General features: G+C 36.2%; 1 protein-coding gene across 1 annotated transcript in view; it reads left to right on the top strand.

Moving 5' to 3' along the window:
- The first annotated feature begins 11,576 nt into the window (after positions 1-11,576).
- The window catches only part of LOC136039033 (uncharacterized), a 72,824-nt gene continuing 67,931 nt past the window's right edge, over positions 11,577-16,469 (top strand). The window contains exon 1 of the mRNA XM_065722535.1: positions 11,577-11,677. The gene's annotated coding sequence lies outside the window, so the exon portion shown is untranslated. The remainder of the gene's footprint in view (positions 11,678-16,469) is intronic.

Below are 16,469 nucleotides of genomic sequence, written 5' to 3'. Positions count from 1 at the left end.
TTACTTTGTTACTAGCCTTAGGATTGCTACTTTTGATTTTCATTACTATTTTCACAGTTGATGTATTTTATTGCCAGGGGGGCTCGAAGTGCCAGAAGTCTTAAGCAGATGAGAGATAATATATTTTTAGTCCCTCTCGTCCTCCCTCCCAAGTTATACTTCGATGTCTATTTGCCTCCGCCCCCCTCCCCCACAAAAATCTCAGAAAGTTTTAACTTAATCTCCCATACAGCTCTCAACTTAGTCTAGCTATGATATTTTGATAACGTGGCAACACAGCGTCTTTTGATTTACCTTCTTGCTTAATTGCGAAAAAATTATAAGTTCTGTAGTACCTTCTAGTGCAAAAAACATTTAAGTTAGCTAGATACGAACATTATTTAGCCCCTTCTAAAGCAAAACAAATCTTCCTCCTCCATCTCCTACACTATCTGGAAGTTTCAAGTGCGTCCCCGGAGCAGTGGCATATATTCGTCAAAATTTGGGGGGTGAGGGTAAAGCTGATGCTTATTCTCCCAAATCAAATGGCAATGAAAAATGAGTCACATAGTGCTGTCAAGGCAAAGGCTAAAGATAACTGACCTGTTTCTCTGAATTCTTGAATCACACATGTTTATCTTAGTTTTGACAAGATTTTGTTGGAACTAAGTTTCAGTTGGGGATGGTGGCACATTGGAGTCTGGATTGGGAAATTACCCCCTCCCTTCCACATAGAAAATTACGCCCCTGCCCCTGAATCATTCCTAAGATGTTTCACATATTTTATTTTGATAACCTGGATACACATTGCTTCCTTTGATTAACCTCTTCCCGAAGTCAAAACTCAACGTTCAATTGGCCTTCTCTCCTATCATCACTCCCTAAAAGAAATAAATTGATGCCCCACGCTGTTCATGAGATATCGCAGATTCACCAGTTTGACAACTTGGAAGCACATAGCGTCCTTTGATTACCTTTTTACTTAACTTTGTGTGGATATCTAAATCCCATATGAGGTTATAGTGCAAAAACGTTTTGTTGATCAGAAAAAAAAATATTCCCTTCCCCACCTATCTTCCATCCGTCCAAATACTAATAGAAATTTTCAACTTCATCCCCCAATCCATTCCTAAGACTTTGCAGTTAATTCGGAAAATTTGATGTGTATTGTGTCTTTCAATTTACTGATGTACCTCGTTTCCAGATTATACCCTTGTGAAACTGAGAGAATTTTACGGCCGTGATTAAGTGAACTGATAGAAATCGAAAATCCCATGTTAAAATTGAAAATTTATATTTAAAAAGTACTCAAGTATTCATTGGCAGAAGATACCACTTTTCATATCGGGCCGTAGCTTCTTGAAGATGCTACAAAATGTTTGCTAGGATTTTGCTCTATTTCCTCTAATTGCTTAGAAATCTTAGAAAATGTCTAGCTCTCTTTCACAAGTGTACTCTATGAAGGATATTGCTTTTAGAACAAAATCTGTGCTATTATGAGCAGAGGACAATAGCCTGTAAGATGATTGCAACCATTTTTCGATGTATTTTCCTGTTTTCGAACAGTCCTATAGAATATTTTCAGCTACCTGAAATTTTTGCAAGTTTTTTTCCTGAAAGAATCGTTTCAGATCGCCCTAGAGACCAGATTGACAAGCTGGTATAATTAACCTGTTATTTCCGCCAATGAATAAGTACTGCTTGAAGGGTTTTTGACAATCAACAGTCTCTAGAGAATTGAGAGACAGAAGGCTACCCTAATTTCAATTCTGAGCCTCGATGTTTTCAAGTTCACTTAATCACGGCCTTAACCCTGCGAAAAATCCCTAAGTGCTTCTCTGCTAATTGTGTGTTCCTGGAGCTAAACATAATATGTTAAACTTAACCCCCCCCCCCTACCACTCAACTTTTACCGTTAAAGACGAGTAAATAGCGCAATGCCCAAAATTTTAGAGAACAATTTTCGTAAATTCGAGCTGTGATGATAACCTTTTGCTCTTGCAAAAGCTTTTGAAAAGGTCTCTGAACATGATGACGCAGGACTCTCCCCTTCCCGTTTTCACAACGAATAGAAGTGAAAATCACTGGTGTATACATAAGCAGTAGCTAGGTTTTTAGAACGCTCTTTTAACTAAATGTCACCAAAGCTTCAGGGCCTGATACATTATCCAATATCGTCCTAAAAAGATTTGCCCCTGAACTCGCTGGTCCTCTCGCCTCTCTGTTTTTAATTTTATTGGCAGCAAGAACATTCCCGAAACTTTGGAAAATTGCTTGTGTAGTCTCTATCCCTAAGGAAGATGGTAAACCTATTAGTGTACTTTTTTCTTGCACTTTTGGCGGGAATCAGGCGTTTCCACATTGCCCGGTATCAAGGATTATCGAGACCTGTTTGAACCACATAATGCGGTCTACTCCCAGCTGCTTTGCAAATGGGAGCCATTGAACTTTCCGAACCCCCCGATAGGTTGAAGGTCTAATTTAACCAAGTTCCACCAGCTTTTCTGTTGTCCTTCTGCCATGAGTTAAGTGGGTCAGCTAGCCTCAGGATTTGGCGTGGCAAGTGCTATGTTGGTTTCCGTAAGACGTGGCCTAATCATTTCAGTCAACGCTCCTTGATCGTGGTGGCAGCACATCTCTTGATACCATAGATTTGTTTTATATCCACGTTTGATATGCGACCATTCAGATTTAACCTGAGGATGCTACGCAGACAGTTATGCTCAAACACCTTCAGTGCATTTTCATGTAGTCGCATTACTTACCAAGTTTCGCATCCATAAAGAAGGACTGTTCGAACCAAAGCCAGGTATACTCGAACTTTAGTTCTTACGCTTATTTTACGCCCATTCCACGACATTTTTCTAAGGGAAGCAAATACCCTCTTTGCTTTCTGCAATCGTTGCTGAATATCGGCATCAGAAGATCCATCAGTACAAAGCTGGGAGGCAAGGTATGTGAAGCTTTGACCTGATCCAACTGCACTTAATTTACAGTTAACGAAATAGGATCAGTATGATTTATTGCCATAAATTTTGTCTTCCCTGTACTGACTTCAAGCCAATGCGGTCTGTCCAGGTAATTACCTCATCGAGCATAGTTTGAGCTCTTTTCTGGGTCCGAGAGGATTGTTACATCATCAGCGCATTCAAGGTCTCCAAATGAAATCTTCTGTCCAATCTGAACTCCTGGATGAGAAGATAGTGCATCTTCAAGCACCCATTCAGTACCGTAGTTAAACAGAGTCGGAAACCGGACGCAGCCTTGTTTTAATCCAAACTCAACCGGGAATTCTGCAGTCTCTTCTTCGTAAACTCGAAACTCGGCTCAGAGAACCCTTGTAGTATGCTTTAAGTAGTTCAACAAATTTCAGGAACATTCCATCATTTTCAAGAATTTTCCAAAGTGTTTGGCGAGTGATGAAATCGAAGGCGGAAACAAAGTCCAGAAATATCAGAATCAGAGGCAAATTATACCTTTCAAACTACTGGATAATGAGGTGGAGTGCAAAAATATTGTCAGTGCAGACTCTACCAGGACGGAAACCGGCTTGATTTTCATGAGTTCTTGTCTCCCTTGAAGCTGTTAAGGAGGATAATCCCGAAATTTTTTACTGCAATGTCAATTAGATTTCATCCCCGATAATTTTCGCACTCAGTTTTATTAGTTTTCTTGTAAAAAGGGAGAATAACTGATGTCTTCGACTCCTTTGGAAAAGTGTTGGTCCTCCATATTTACCCAAGGATACCATGGAGCTGCTCTGCTGTGATCTCGGGGCACTGTTTGTATATTTCCGGCAGGATACCATCTTGGCCTGGGGCTTTGTTGTTCTTCAGGGCCTTAATCGCTTTGAGTATTTCCGCTTTGATTACATTAAGGTTATTTTTTAACACCAGGTGGGAAACGACCAGGAGTTGACGACAGGGATTGGTTAAGTAGTGTTTGGAAGTGATCTTTGCATCTGATCACTTCCATCCTATTAATGCAGGATCTTATCGGCCAATTAGTCTCCTGTCCTGTGTAGTAAAGGTTTATGAAAGAATCATCAATAAGACTCTTTATCAGTATCTCGAGGCACACCACTTATTAGCTGAGACACAATAACTGTTTTCGTAGAAAACGGTCAAGGTTCAAGGTTTTATATTTACACAACATATTAAATTCCCGAAAGAGAGAAAATTCGCCAGAGTTGGGAATAAAAACATTTAACACATAAATTTAAATTTATTGTACCTCTACTAATATTCCACTTATATATATATATATTAAAAAAAAAACCTTTAATTTTCTATTCCAAACTACCATCAAAAATAAAATACAAAACAATAAGTAACTCACCTTTCCAGACTCCTCAACCCACCAAAAAAACAATATTCATGATTTCATTAAATTGTACTCTACTCAGCAACTGGGGAAAAGGGAAAAAATCCCCCCCCAAACAAGCCATACAAAAATGGCATACAGATGTATGTGCAATCACATATGTATACTAACATACACATACACATATGTACACATAAACATGTTTATTAACTAATTGTATGTTCATTAGGCATTCCCTAATTTTATTTTTTATTGTTGACAGGGGAATAGATAGATTAAAATTTTTACTAAACGTATTCCTTACTGTAAATAAACTATTTCTAAGTGAAAAACGCAATTCCTCGTATTTAATTAGCGGCTGACGATTTTTTGAAAAGGGGGAAGAACTTTGTGTTCTTGGGAAAACTTCAATTAACCCCCATGATAGGAAAATGTGATAACAGTAAGTATAGTAATTACAGATACATTGGCTTGATTTCTACAGGAGACAAATCAAACAAGATTTTACTTGAAAAGGTGATAGGAAAAAAAATATTCATGAATACCTTTTATTATTGCAAAACCTTTCCAGCAAAAAGAGGACAAATTGCAAAGTACAAAAATAATTGTTTGTCTTCTTTACCGGTTTTCTCCAGAGTTCTGCAAGGAAAAGGAAGGAGCAAGAAACGATCCACTGCCTCCTAAACTGTTAACATGAATCCACCTAATCCAGTACCTGTAACAGCTCAGTAAAAATACGCAGGCAATGCCTTCTTACGACACTGAACAACAAACAGAACTGACTGAAACACTATTCTTCAACTGGAGATGGCTAATATGTTGCTTGAATGACAGGTTTCCATCAATGATAATTCCCAAGTATTTTCAACTTAAATTTCAACTGGAGATGGCTAATATGTTGCTTGAATGACAGGTTTCCATCAATGATAATTCCTAAGTAACGTGCAAAGCTAACAAGCTCAATACGCACGTTTTTTGAAGCCACAACTGACTGTAGTCCAGGACAAGAAGTTGAAGTCCAAGAGTAAATAATAAGTTTCGTCTTCTTAGAATTTGCTGTCAGAGTATTAGACTTAAACCACAACAGAATTCTATTAATTGACTGACATGTATTTTGCTGAAGCATCAGATCATTCGGTCCAGAGACACTACATCCTGTATCATCAGCAAACAACACTGTAAATCCGAGATCCTTTGACGACTTACTCAATTCATTGATATAAATCAAGAAAAGCAAGGGGCCAAATCTACGTTAGACTGTCTAATTACGCAGCCCCAAGAGTGGGTCGAGCTCTTGCCACAGGAGCATGACATGCACCTTCTTCCTTTTGACATCGGAAAAGCCTTTGATCGCTTATGGTACTAGGGTTTTATACGCAAATTAAAAGCCCATAGAGTTGATGGTTGTCTACTTTAAGTGCTTGCTGATTTCCTTCGCCAGCGATCAACAAGGGTCGTTCTTGACGGCTTCATTTCAAAAGAATGCCCGGTTTTAGTCGGAGCACACCAATAAAGTATTCTTAAGTCGACTCTTTTCCTGGTGTTCAAAAGCGATGTAGGGAATAGCTTTGTGGACAAAATCTTACCGCTTAAATGATGATGCAACGACAAAGATTTCCATCGTGAAAGACGAAGACCCCAGAAATCCCCATAAGGAGCGTCAAGCCGACCTGAAAAAAAGGTTGGACAGCTAAGCTGCTTGTCAGTTTCAGTACATAAAAAAACGAGTTCTAAATTTTGAAGGCATGGAATGTAAAGGATCCCTGTGCTTTTATTTTCAAAGTAGAGAAAATAATAAGAGTTGACACACCACACCTTCTTAAAGTTAATTTCTCGTCGGATGCCACGTGGGCTGAATACCTCGGCAAAATGAGGCCCTCCTGCTCCAGTCAGCTAGGAGTCATCCTAAGATGCAAAATCCTCCCCCATGACTTGTTCATTCTGACACTATTTACGTCACGTATCAGATCAGTCATGGAATATGCATGTCTACACTTTACTGGTCCTCCAACTTGCCCCATCGCTCATCTTCAACGTGTCCGAAACAGAGTAGTTCGCGCGGCAATTTCTAGTAACTCTAATGTCAAATCCCTGCAGTTGCTTCAATGTCCGTCTTCTACAAACACATGCATTGCCACCCATCCGAGGAGGCATCAAGATTTGTTCCAGATAGAGTAAATGCTTTGTGATCAACTTGCTAAAGTGCAGCTCGACAGGACCACCTGGTGCAGCGCACGCTCCACCAAGAATACTTGAAGACAAGATTCGTTCGATGATCCGTCGCCATATGGAATAGGCGCCCAGTAGGTGTAATCTCAAAAAATCTTCTTCTTCAGGTGTTCAAGAGAAAGTATAATACACACCTTAGCAGTAATTAGCGTGGTAATCAGCAGGAATAGAGACATATTATCACTTGTGATAGAGATTTACAGCAAAACGTAAAAGTAAACAACCACAAAGACATTAATGATGAATATGAAAACCACAAGAAATTACTCAGGCGATTGCGGGAGTCAAGGAGATCAAAGCCCTGTCCCCCTCCCTATTTACATGCCTGGCAACGATCCAAATACTACCACCAAAGAAATATACAAATGGCTTACCGCATGGCAGTCTCCCTTGGATCTGCCACTATCTGGAGTATACGGTTGTCATCAAGTGACTTTGCTTTGCCGACCCTTTGGCATTGAAATCCAGAGGAATCTATCCAAACTTTGCCACCTTTCCTAAGAAACAGCTACCACGTTACGTTTTCCCAGCATGAATTTCTTACTAATAAAATCTTTTTAGCCTTAAAATTGCGGGTCAACAGGACATTTTTGGAAAGTGCTTCTAATTCCCTCACAATAGAAAATATGAAAGATATAGTACTGGCAAAATGAGTAATAAATAGATACGGTGGGTCACACACGCGTGGAGAAGTTTTTCTGGTGGGCCCAATGATAAATAAAACCAAGGGCTGGGGAGGAATAAAAGAAAAATTACTTGACGATTTAAATAAGCACTGCCCTGAAATTCAAGAAAATTTGGTCGAAAGTCCCTTGATAAGTTCAAATAATTTGAATGACATACATATTGGTTCTATGCAATGCTGTGTTATCTGTTAGGGAAGATTTTCTGATGTAGTTTATGCTAAAATCAAAAACGAATTGTAATCTTTACTGCACATAATTTTGGCCCAATGGTCATTAAGGTTTTTGGTTAAATTTTTTGGAGTTTCCAGACTGAAAATACAACAAGATAATTATACAAAAACTCTCCAAGATTCACAAATATTTGTTTTCTCATTTCGCCCAAATTCTGCCAGAAGACAAACTTCAAACAAATTATTGAAAGAAACTGCACGTAGAGAAAAGGGTGATGTTTTTCACTTTTTTTTTTTTTTTCTTTTTTTTTATACCTTTACTTATCCGTGTATTTTAAGTCTGAATTTCAGGAATTTTACTCAAGCCACATTTTTTGACCTTTTGTAGAAGAAGAACAATGCCACATCCGTTGTATATAGTTAGAACTGCGAACTGAAGGGAAATCCTGAAAACTCGATGACGATGATACCTTTTTGAATAATTAGGACCATTTTTTCAATCGATCAATCCGAATATTCCGATTTGTGGTTGCTTGTAAAAGTTGTAATAGAATCACCTATGGATCAAACAAATTAGATTCATCCCCGTTCTGGTCTGTCATTGTTGTAGATTTTCGTTATTATTTACTAATGTCTGCAAAGGTTTAATCTAGACCCTTGTCATAACTTTGGTTTTCCAAAACCCTGCATGAGACTTCGCTGGCTGGCACCCACTTTAAAAAGAAAGACTTTTTTGTGCAATATTTCTGGTGACTGGTGACATAATTTTGTTTTTTAAACAAGTATGGTTTTAAACTGAGTTGCAACAATAATTTAAATAGACTGTGCTCCGTTTCAATCAAGACTAAAATAATCAGAAAAATCAGGTTTAACACATTATTAATGGACCAAGATGCTTCGTTGTGGTAAATTTATCGAAGCTGAATCATACATCGTATTGCGTATTTTCCTAAATTACATAATTCTATTCTAAGCCTGTAAGGAGCCAATATTTTTAAAATTTCCAATGAGATCCTTGAAAATTTAATCGGGAAATTTTCGGTAAAAATCACTTATTTCGTCAGAAAGTGATGATTGCAGCTGTTTTAAGCAGAAAAGTCTAGTCACAATTTTAACTTAAAATCCATGGTTGTCTAGGATTTATCTTTTTTGTAGAAACTGTAGTGTTTTCTGGATTTACTGATTAATCATACCCATAGTAAATATTTACTAAATCCGAGATTTGGATTTTAAGGCTCAAAGTTTTATATGTGTGTTGAACAATTCCGGATCTTTACGTATTTTGTGGCTATTTTTAGACTCTTGTGTACGGATTTTGCAATGTGTCCAGATAGAGTCTGGTTTGTTTCTTCCATCTATTTTTTGATCCATATTTGTCGCAAATCATTCTTTATTGGTACGCAAAAGCACAAATATTTACGAAGAAAAGCATGCCGATTGAGTTAAACACGGAAATTTTATTTGGCGTGAAATTTAAAGTGTTATCCTAAATTTCCTAAAATACTATAGTCCTGTAGTGGGGCAGTGGGCTGACCTTAGCTTGGTAATACGGGACTCAGAGATTGAATATTGCTGTTGTAACACACGGCAGGGCCAAAGCAGGGACCTTAGTAGTCAAGAGCGTTGTTAATCTCGTTACTTTTACTTACATAATCCTACATATAAAGTCGAACAACAGCTTTATAAATATAAATCAAATTGAAAAACACAAAAGCGGAAAAAAATTTAAGAAATGAGGAAGTTTAAGTCTAGTTTTCCCCATTTGCATTTCAATTCACCACGAGATCCAAATCACCTATAATTTCCCCAACGACTTGTTTTCAATTTGTGTATAAATAAATATACTGGATAATGAGAAAATGTTCATGGGTTACTGTTTTTAGCAGTTTCCTCTTAGTTCGTTGAACACCACCTTAAGGTTATATTATCGTATTCACCTTTTACCCCACAATTTTTTCAGCTATATTTGTTAAACTCATTTAATCAAGATGAAACAATAAAGTTCAAGTACTTTCAAAATTTGACTATTTATCAGACATGTCAATAATATTTCTTATATCAAGGCATAAAATGGTTTAGTTAGTGACCGAGCTTGGTCACGGACTAAATAGAAAATATGTTACCAAGTTATACCATTCCTTTGGGCTGGACTTAGACTTGTAACTCACTGAGGATATCATCTTAGCAGGTTAATTTATTTTGCAAACATAGACGGTAGTGTAGTGATTCTTAGGATCTCATAAAAGAGTCTGGCAATTGAATAGTTTCAAAAATAACGTCAAATTCAAGTAGCTTGAAATAATATAAATCAGTTTGACCGCGCTATCTGAGGCCAAAACAGCTTCATATACCCCTCGTTCACTCCCAGCTATTCAACGCTTTACTCTTTACCCCCCTCTCATGTAGTTTTTATTTCCTTTAAATCGTGACCCTATTGGGAACGACCTTCTTTTCGTTTGAACTCAGGGGGATGGCCATAGACCACAATCTTTAACAATCTCTAATCCGTAAAACGTGACCTATGCGTCTTAACTTTTCTTTCATTATGGATCGTGGCGGGATCGAATCCGAGTTTTCATGTTTCCTATCGTTTGACATACAGTTATTGGATCAAGTATCTAAAACTATCCTTAGATATATATATTTCCTTTTGAAGAGATTCACAAAATCTTCCTTAGCCTTTTGAAGTACTCACGTTTCAGAGCCATATTTGAACACTCTCATGACCGTGGCTTCCAATTTACTAATCTTGGTTTGCAGATTTCTCATACTACTCTTTCGAAGTTATTTGAGCTGTGGAAAATCACCCTGCGCCTTGGCTACTCTACTTTTTACATTTTCACTGTATCCTCCATTTTTATTAATAATACTACCCAGGTAATCGAAGATGACCAATTTACCAATTTCTTGTTACCTAACATCACCACCTCATCATCATTTATTCCTAGACTGAGTGACTGAGTCTTCTCAGCGTTAATTCTAAAACCTATTGTTGAACCCTAAACCATCAAAACCTCTAAAATTCATTTGTTTCTTTAATCTTTTTATCGTGGACATTAAAATCATCGGTATAATCGTAGTCCATGAGTTTCATCTTCTTCTTTCATGCCATTTTATCCTAAAGCCTTTGCCGTGTTTCTTAGACAAAGCATATAAGAGTAATCCATTTAAACGGGATTAAGAGACAATCTTGCGTAACTCTTGATTCCATGCCAAACAACCACTAATCTTGCTTTCACCTTATCCACGGTAAAATTATTCTCATACATGTAAATAATATCTTTAATTTACTTATGTCGTGTATTACACAAAGCTAGAACTTTTGCTGTAGCTTCACTGTCTGCTGAATCAAATGTCTGCTTGTAATATAAAACTTGATAAACTAATGGGGTTTCCAGAACTGTTAATGTACAAATTGTAGAAATGTGCAAGAGTAAAAATCAGGTGGGTTAATCCTATCCCCTTTCTGAAATCACACTGTTCTCATAAGAATTTATTTACCAAACCTCTTAGTCCGGTAAGTACCATCATGTTAGGTATATTACTTCCTACAAAAAATCGAGTTATCACTTCTTCAACTATCGCACTCATTCTTATCGCCTTTCCAGTAATGGAGTTTCAGAAAGTTTTTTTTTAATTTCACAATACCTCCCCTTTTTAAAAATCATTTTTGTAATCAAAAATATCAAAAGCATGATCTCATTGAAGACTTTCCTGAAGACGACCAGGGCAATTCCTTAGTTTATGAGTTGCAGAAAGAGTGTTACTCTCGTCATCTCTTCTACAAGACAGCAGATATTTAAAACTAGAATGTGATAAGGACTAAAACTCTAGGTGTCCTGTAGTGGCGTAGCGGGTTTGACCTTAGCTTGGTAGCACAAAAGCCGGAGATTTAGAACCCCGCTATAGCAACACACAGCAGGGCCGACGCAGAGATCTTAGCAGTCAAGAAGCATCGTTATTTGGTTACTGCTACTTCTACAAAATTGCAGGCACTATTAAAATTTACATTCAAATATATGATACATAAAAGTAAAACTGTAAAAAAAGTAAAAATAAGTCAAATTATATAATTCGAAATAACTGCTTCATTTATTGCCTACAGTTGACGTGAAGACTATTTAAATGCTTATTTAGCGCTACCTATAATTAACCAGTTTAGATGTCTATTATTTTTGCGTAACAAACTAAGCAACAGTTTTGAAAAAAGAAAGTGCTTCTCAAGTTTAAGGTTGGGAAGGATTTTGTTTAAGGGTATTTGAAGGCCTTTTGATGCATTGATGTTTTGTGGTATGTAATTTATAAATCTTGTTGGTGAAGAGTTTGCTTTTTATGGTTTTTTGAGGCTAATTTCATATCAATATTTGGTTCAAAGTGTAATGTCAAAAAATTTGACAAGTTAATCCAAAAAAAAGCGAAGTTTTGTGTATTGGCAAGGGATATATCGGCTCCTTGGGGGAGGAATTCTCTGGGATGAAAATGCTACAGCAGTGATTTATTATGTGCCTATTTGGCTTTTATTTATTAATGTTGGTTCTTCAACTTCTAGTTTAGGCATAGGCCTATTTTTCTCTCTTTGAACTAGCCTAATCAGTAATAACAGAGAGATATGGCTCCTCTGAGGGAAACATGTTAATGAGCTAAAAGTAAAGGGTAAATTTCAACTTTTTCACAGCCTACAATTTTGTTTAGAAGAAAGTGAATAGGCCTAGCTTACATCACTTGATGCCTCTTTTATACTCTTTCCAAATTCAATAATTGCTTCTGTGGTGAATTCCAGGTATCAGTGTACAGTTGAGGCTGTTGAGAAGAATAAAATTTTTAAAGCAACTTAAAATCTTAAAAATACTTAGATTATTCTTAAAAGTAGCCCACTTTGCTTTAAATTACCCCCCAATCCTTCTAATGCACAAATATATAGCCCAAATAATAAATTTCCCATTTATTTTTGTTTCTTGATTTTGTCAATTTTGATTCAATTTACAGGTAGGCTATTAAGTTGAAGCAAAAGAGTGATGTACTGAAAAATGTATATAAATTATATAATTTAGGTTATATATTTGAATATTTAGGGGATTAGAGGGTAAAGTAAAGCAAAGCACTTTTAGGAATGTTGTAAGTTAGTATTTTAGGTTTAAAAAAAAATAGTTTTCAGAAGTTTACTGTGTTTCCTTCTCAATAGTTCCAAATCTACACTTATACCAAATCCCATTTTGAGCACTAAAAAGTAACTTATTACCTTGTACATTGTGCATCTAGTCAAGATTTTGAGACAACTGTGTTTTGTTCTGAATTCTCCTAAGATCATGTAGCAATGTCTCTAGGATTGACACAAACCCTTAGAGCCTAGTGGCAAAGGTTGTAAGCTATAATTCTTATAAGTGTTGCTTAAGTTTAAGATGTGAAACAGTAGAAAAATCCATTTTATAAACCAATAAATAACTTTGGTAATAAAAACTAACTGAAATTAATACAAAAAAATTCACATAAAAAGATGTTTTTCTAAGAAAAGCAAAGAGCCATGTTAAACTTGAAACCAGCAGAAATAAGGTTATATGAAAATACAATTCAACAGGTAGCTAATAAATTATAGTCATATATTCTAATTCTTATGTCTAAGATATGAAAAATTATACAACTATTTATTTTATAAACAAATATAAAACTTTGATAATAAAAACAAACAAAAATCAATTGCAAAAACATTGCATACAGAAAATTTTCAAGAAAAAGAAAAGTCATATTAAACTCAAGACCAACATAAATTAATTCCTGTTATAGCTGAAACTCAAAGCAACCAGAAATTACTATTAAAGAATAAATCAAACTAAAACCAACAGGAATTAAAATTAATGATCATAGCAAACATAAAGATAACAGATGCAACTAGATCTACATTGTATAGGCAACATGAGGTGTTGCAGCAACCTTTGTTTGGCTTCATCAACTAAAGTGTTGTGATAATCTGTAAGGATCTTAAAGTAAATACTAGGTACACCAACTTGCAAAAGTTGCAAACTCCTAATTGCAACTAGCAAAAGTTGCAAACCCCTCATTGCTGAAGATGATTGTAGCCTAACAGCCAGTTATTACTTACAAGTCCCTTACATGTCTTACCACTAGAACCAAATTGGTCTTACCATCAAATAAACTGGAAACAAATAATAGGTACAGCAACTTAAAACCCCTATATGTCTCACAATTGGTATTGGCCTATTTTTGGTTTCAATTTGTACCTTACTACTGAAGTTGTCAACCCCTTTAAACTTTCAAACTGGTATATTTCATGAAGAAATTTTTCTACCAAAAAGTGGATGATATATGCTTTGAGCATCTTACCAATAGCTATCAACTGCTGTCAAAAAAATCTATCTGTCTTAGTTCAAAAGTTGACTTTTTTGCAGTAGACCAAGTTTCTAATGTCATCACAAAAAAACAAATGATAAACTCAGCTGAAATCATGAACAGAAATGGGTAGAAACAATAAATTTTTGGCCCCAGGCAAGAGTTCTGCAAAGCTTTCCAATATGCAAAGTCATATTCATCAATCCAGCCTAAGGTCCACACTTTCTGTAAAAACCGCAGAGGTAGTTCAAAAGTTGACTTTTTTGCAGTAGGCCAAGTTTCTAATGTCATCACATTAGTAGGAAAGGATAAATTCTAATTCCTTTAGCAATGAGAGAACTTTTAAAGTTTAAGAGGCACTTCTGATACCATATCTGTATTGACCTATTTTTGGTTTCAGTATGTACCTTACTACTGAAGTTGTCAACCCCTTTAAACTTTCAAACTGATATATCTCATGAAGGAATTTTTCTACCAGAAAATGGATGACATATACTTTAATCAGCTCATCAAGAGCTATGGACTGCTGTAAAAAATATATATCTTTCTTAGTTCAAAAGTTGACTTTTTTGCTGTAGGCCAAGTTTCTAATGTCATCACTTAGTAAGGAGCAAAGGATAAACTCTAATTTCTTTAGCAAAGAGAGAACTTTTAAAGAGTAAGAGGTACATCTGATACCCTTTCTCTACCACAATCCCAAGTGCAAAAAACCAAATGATAAACTCAGCTGAAATCATGAACAGAAATGGGTAGAAACAATAAATTTTTGGCCCCAGGCAAGAGTTCTGCAAAGCTTTCCAATATGCAAAGTCATATTCATCAATCCAGCCTAAGGTCCACACTTTCTGTAAAAACCGCAGAGGTTAGACCCTTACCACTTTCTAGGAATAAGCTGAAATCAGGGTGCTAGGAAAAAAAAAATACAAAAGTGTTTGTCTTGCAACACAATTATAGATGAATAAATCTTAAATAGCTTCCGCGTATATTATTTATTTTTTGTTCCCCAGAAGTGCTTTATATAGCAGGCATGGTTGTATAAATTTTGAAGAGACCTCATTTAATTGAAAATCAGAAGTTCTAGTGTCATTTCTAAGAGCCAAAAGTAATCAGAGGGTAACTAGCCCCCACATGCCCTCTTTTCCTCAAATGCATCCAATCAAAATTGTATGATAGCCGTACTGTTCAAAATAGTCCAAAGGTCAAACAACTATGCCTCTGGGGCTGAATTAACCCCTGCAACCTCCAAGGTCAGGGCTGTAAGTTATGCAACCTGTCCATTGTTAATATATGCGATTTTAAGGAAAAAGTGTTTGTATAGAATGCAGAGAAGGTTCGTTTGATTTCAAATGAAAAAGTTTCATTTCTCAGCCTTTGGGGCAAGGGCTGTAAGTTATGGTAGTTGCCAATTGTTCATATAAGGTTTTTTTGGAAGGGATGGTCATATCAACTTTAGAGGGGGCTCATTCGATTGGAAATTGAAAGTTATAGTGCTCTTTTTAAGAGTCAAAAGTGATTATAGGGTAACCAACCCCATCCCCTTTTTTCCAAATGTATCCAATCAAAATTTTTAAATAGCCATTTTGTTCAAAATACTCCAAAAGTCAAATAACAATAACTCAGGAGTTGGCAAATTCCTCACATCCCATCTACTCCTTGAAGTCTAAGGGGCTGATTATTTTGTCAGTATTATGCTAGATACATTTTTATTTTTATCCTAGCTTTCAGGAGAGTTAATTATTTTGTCAGTGTTTTGCCAGATACATGTGCCAGCCTTGGAATTTGGGGGTTTGAGGGGTAATAGCCTGCTGATCAAAAGTTTAATATGGCCTATACTTTTCTTTGAAAAACATCGTTTTTGGAAAGTTTTTTAATTAATATTTAAAAAAGAGTGAAAACTTTTCAAACAAAAAATTATTCTCTTTACTCTTCTGTCACATCTCCTGCATAATGTGGGGAGGAAGGGGGCATAAACCTATGAGCAGTCCTTCAACTATGGAAACTTTCAATAATTGCTTCATTCTGGTTTTAATGACATGTAACAGAATGAAACTAAAGAACAAAACAAGTATTTAATTGTTATCTAAAGTCAATAATTGATTGAAATTGTAAATAGTATTAAAATAGGAGGGGAATTAAAAAAAACTCGTGGAATATTTTTACTCTTTAATAATTATGGCACTTGGTATTAACCAAGTGACATATAGGAATTGCAAATTCTGTTGGTCTGTCTGTCTGTCTGTTGGTCCCAGTTTTGCTACTTTAGGCACTTCCAGGTAAACTAGGACTATGAAATTTGGCAGGCGTATCAGGGACCGGACCAGATTAAATTAGAAACAGTCGTTTTCCCGATTTGACCATATGGGGGAAGTGGGGGGTTGGTTAATTTGGAAAATAATAGAAAAAGTGAAGTATTTTTAACTTGCGAACGGTTGATCAGATCTTAACGGAATTTGATGTTTGGAAGGATATCGTGTCTCAGAGCTCTTATGTTAAATCTCGACCGGATCTGGTGACATTGGGGGAGAGTTGGGAGGGGGAAACCTAAAATCTTGGAAAACACTTAGAGCGGAGGGATTGGGATGAAACTTGGCGGGAAAAATAAGCACAAGTCCTAGATACATGATTGACATAACCAGAACGGATCCGCTCTCATTGGGATAGTTGGGGAGGGAGGGTTAATTCAGAAAAATTAGAAAAATGAGGTATTTTTAACTTAACGAATGGGTGATCAGATCTT

The sequence above is a fragment of the Artemia franciscana genome, chromosome 2, assembly GCF_032884065.1.
Source record: "Artemia franciscana chromosome 2, ASM3288406v1, whole genome shotgun sequence".
NCBI lineage: Eukaryota > Metazoa > Arthropoda > Branchiopoda > Anostraca > Artemiidae > Artemia > Artemia franciscana.
The sequence above is the reverse complement of the archived record's forward strand: the minus strand, read 5'-3'. Positions and strand labels throughout refer to the sequence as shown.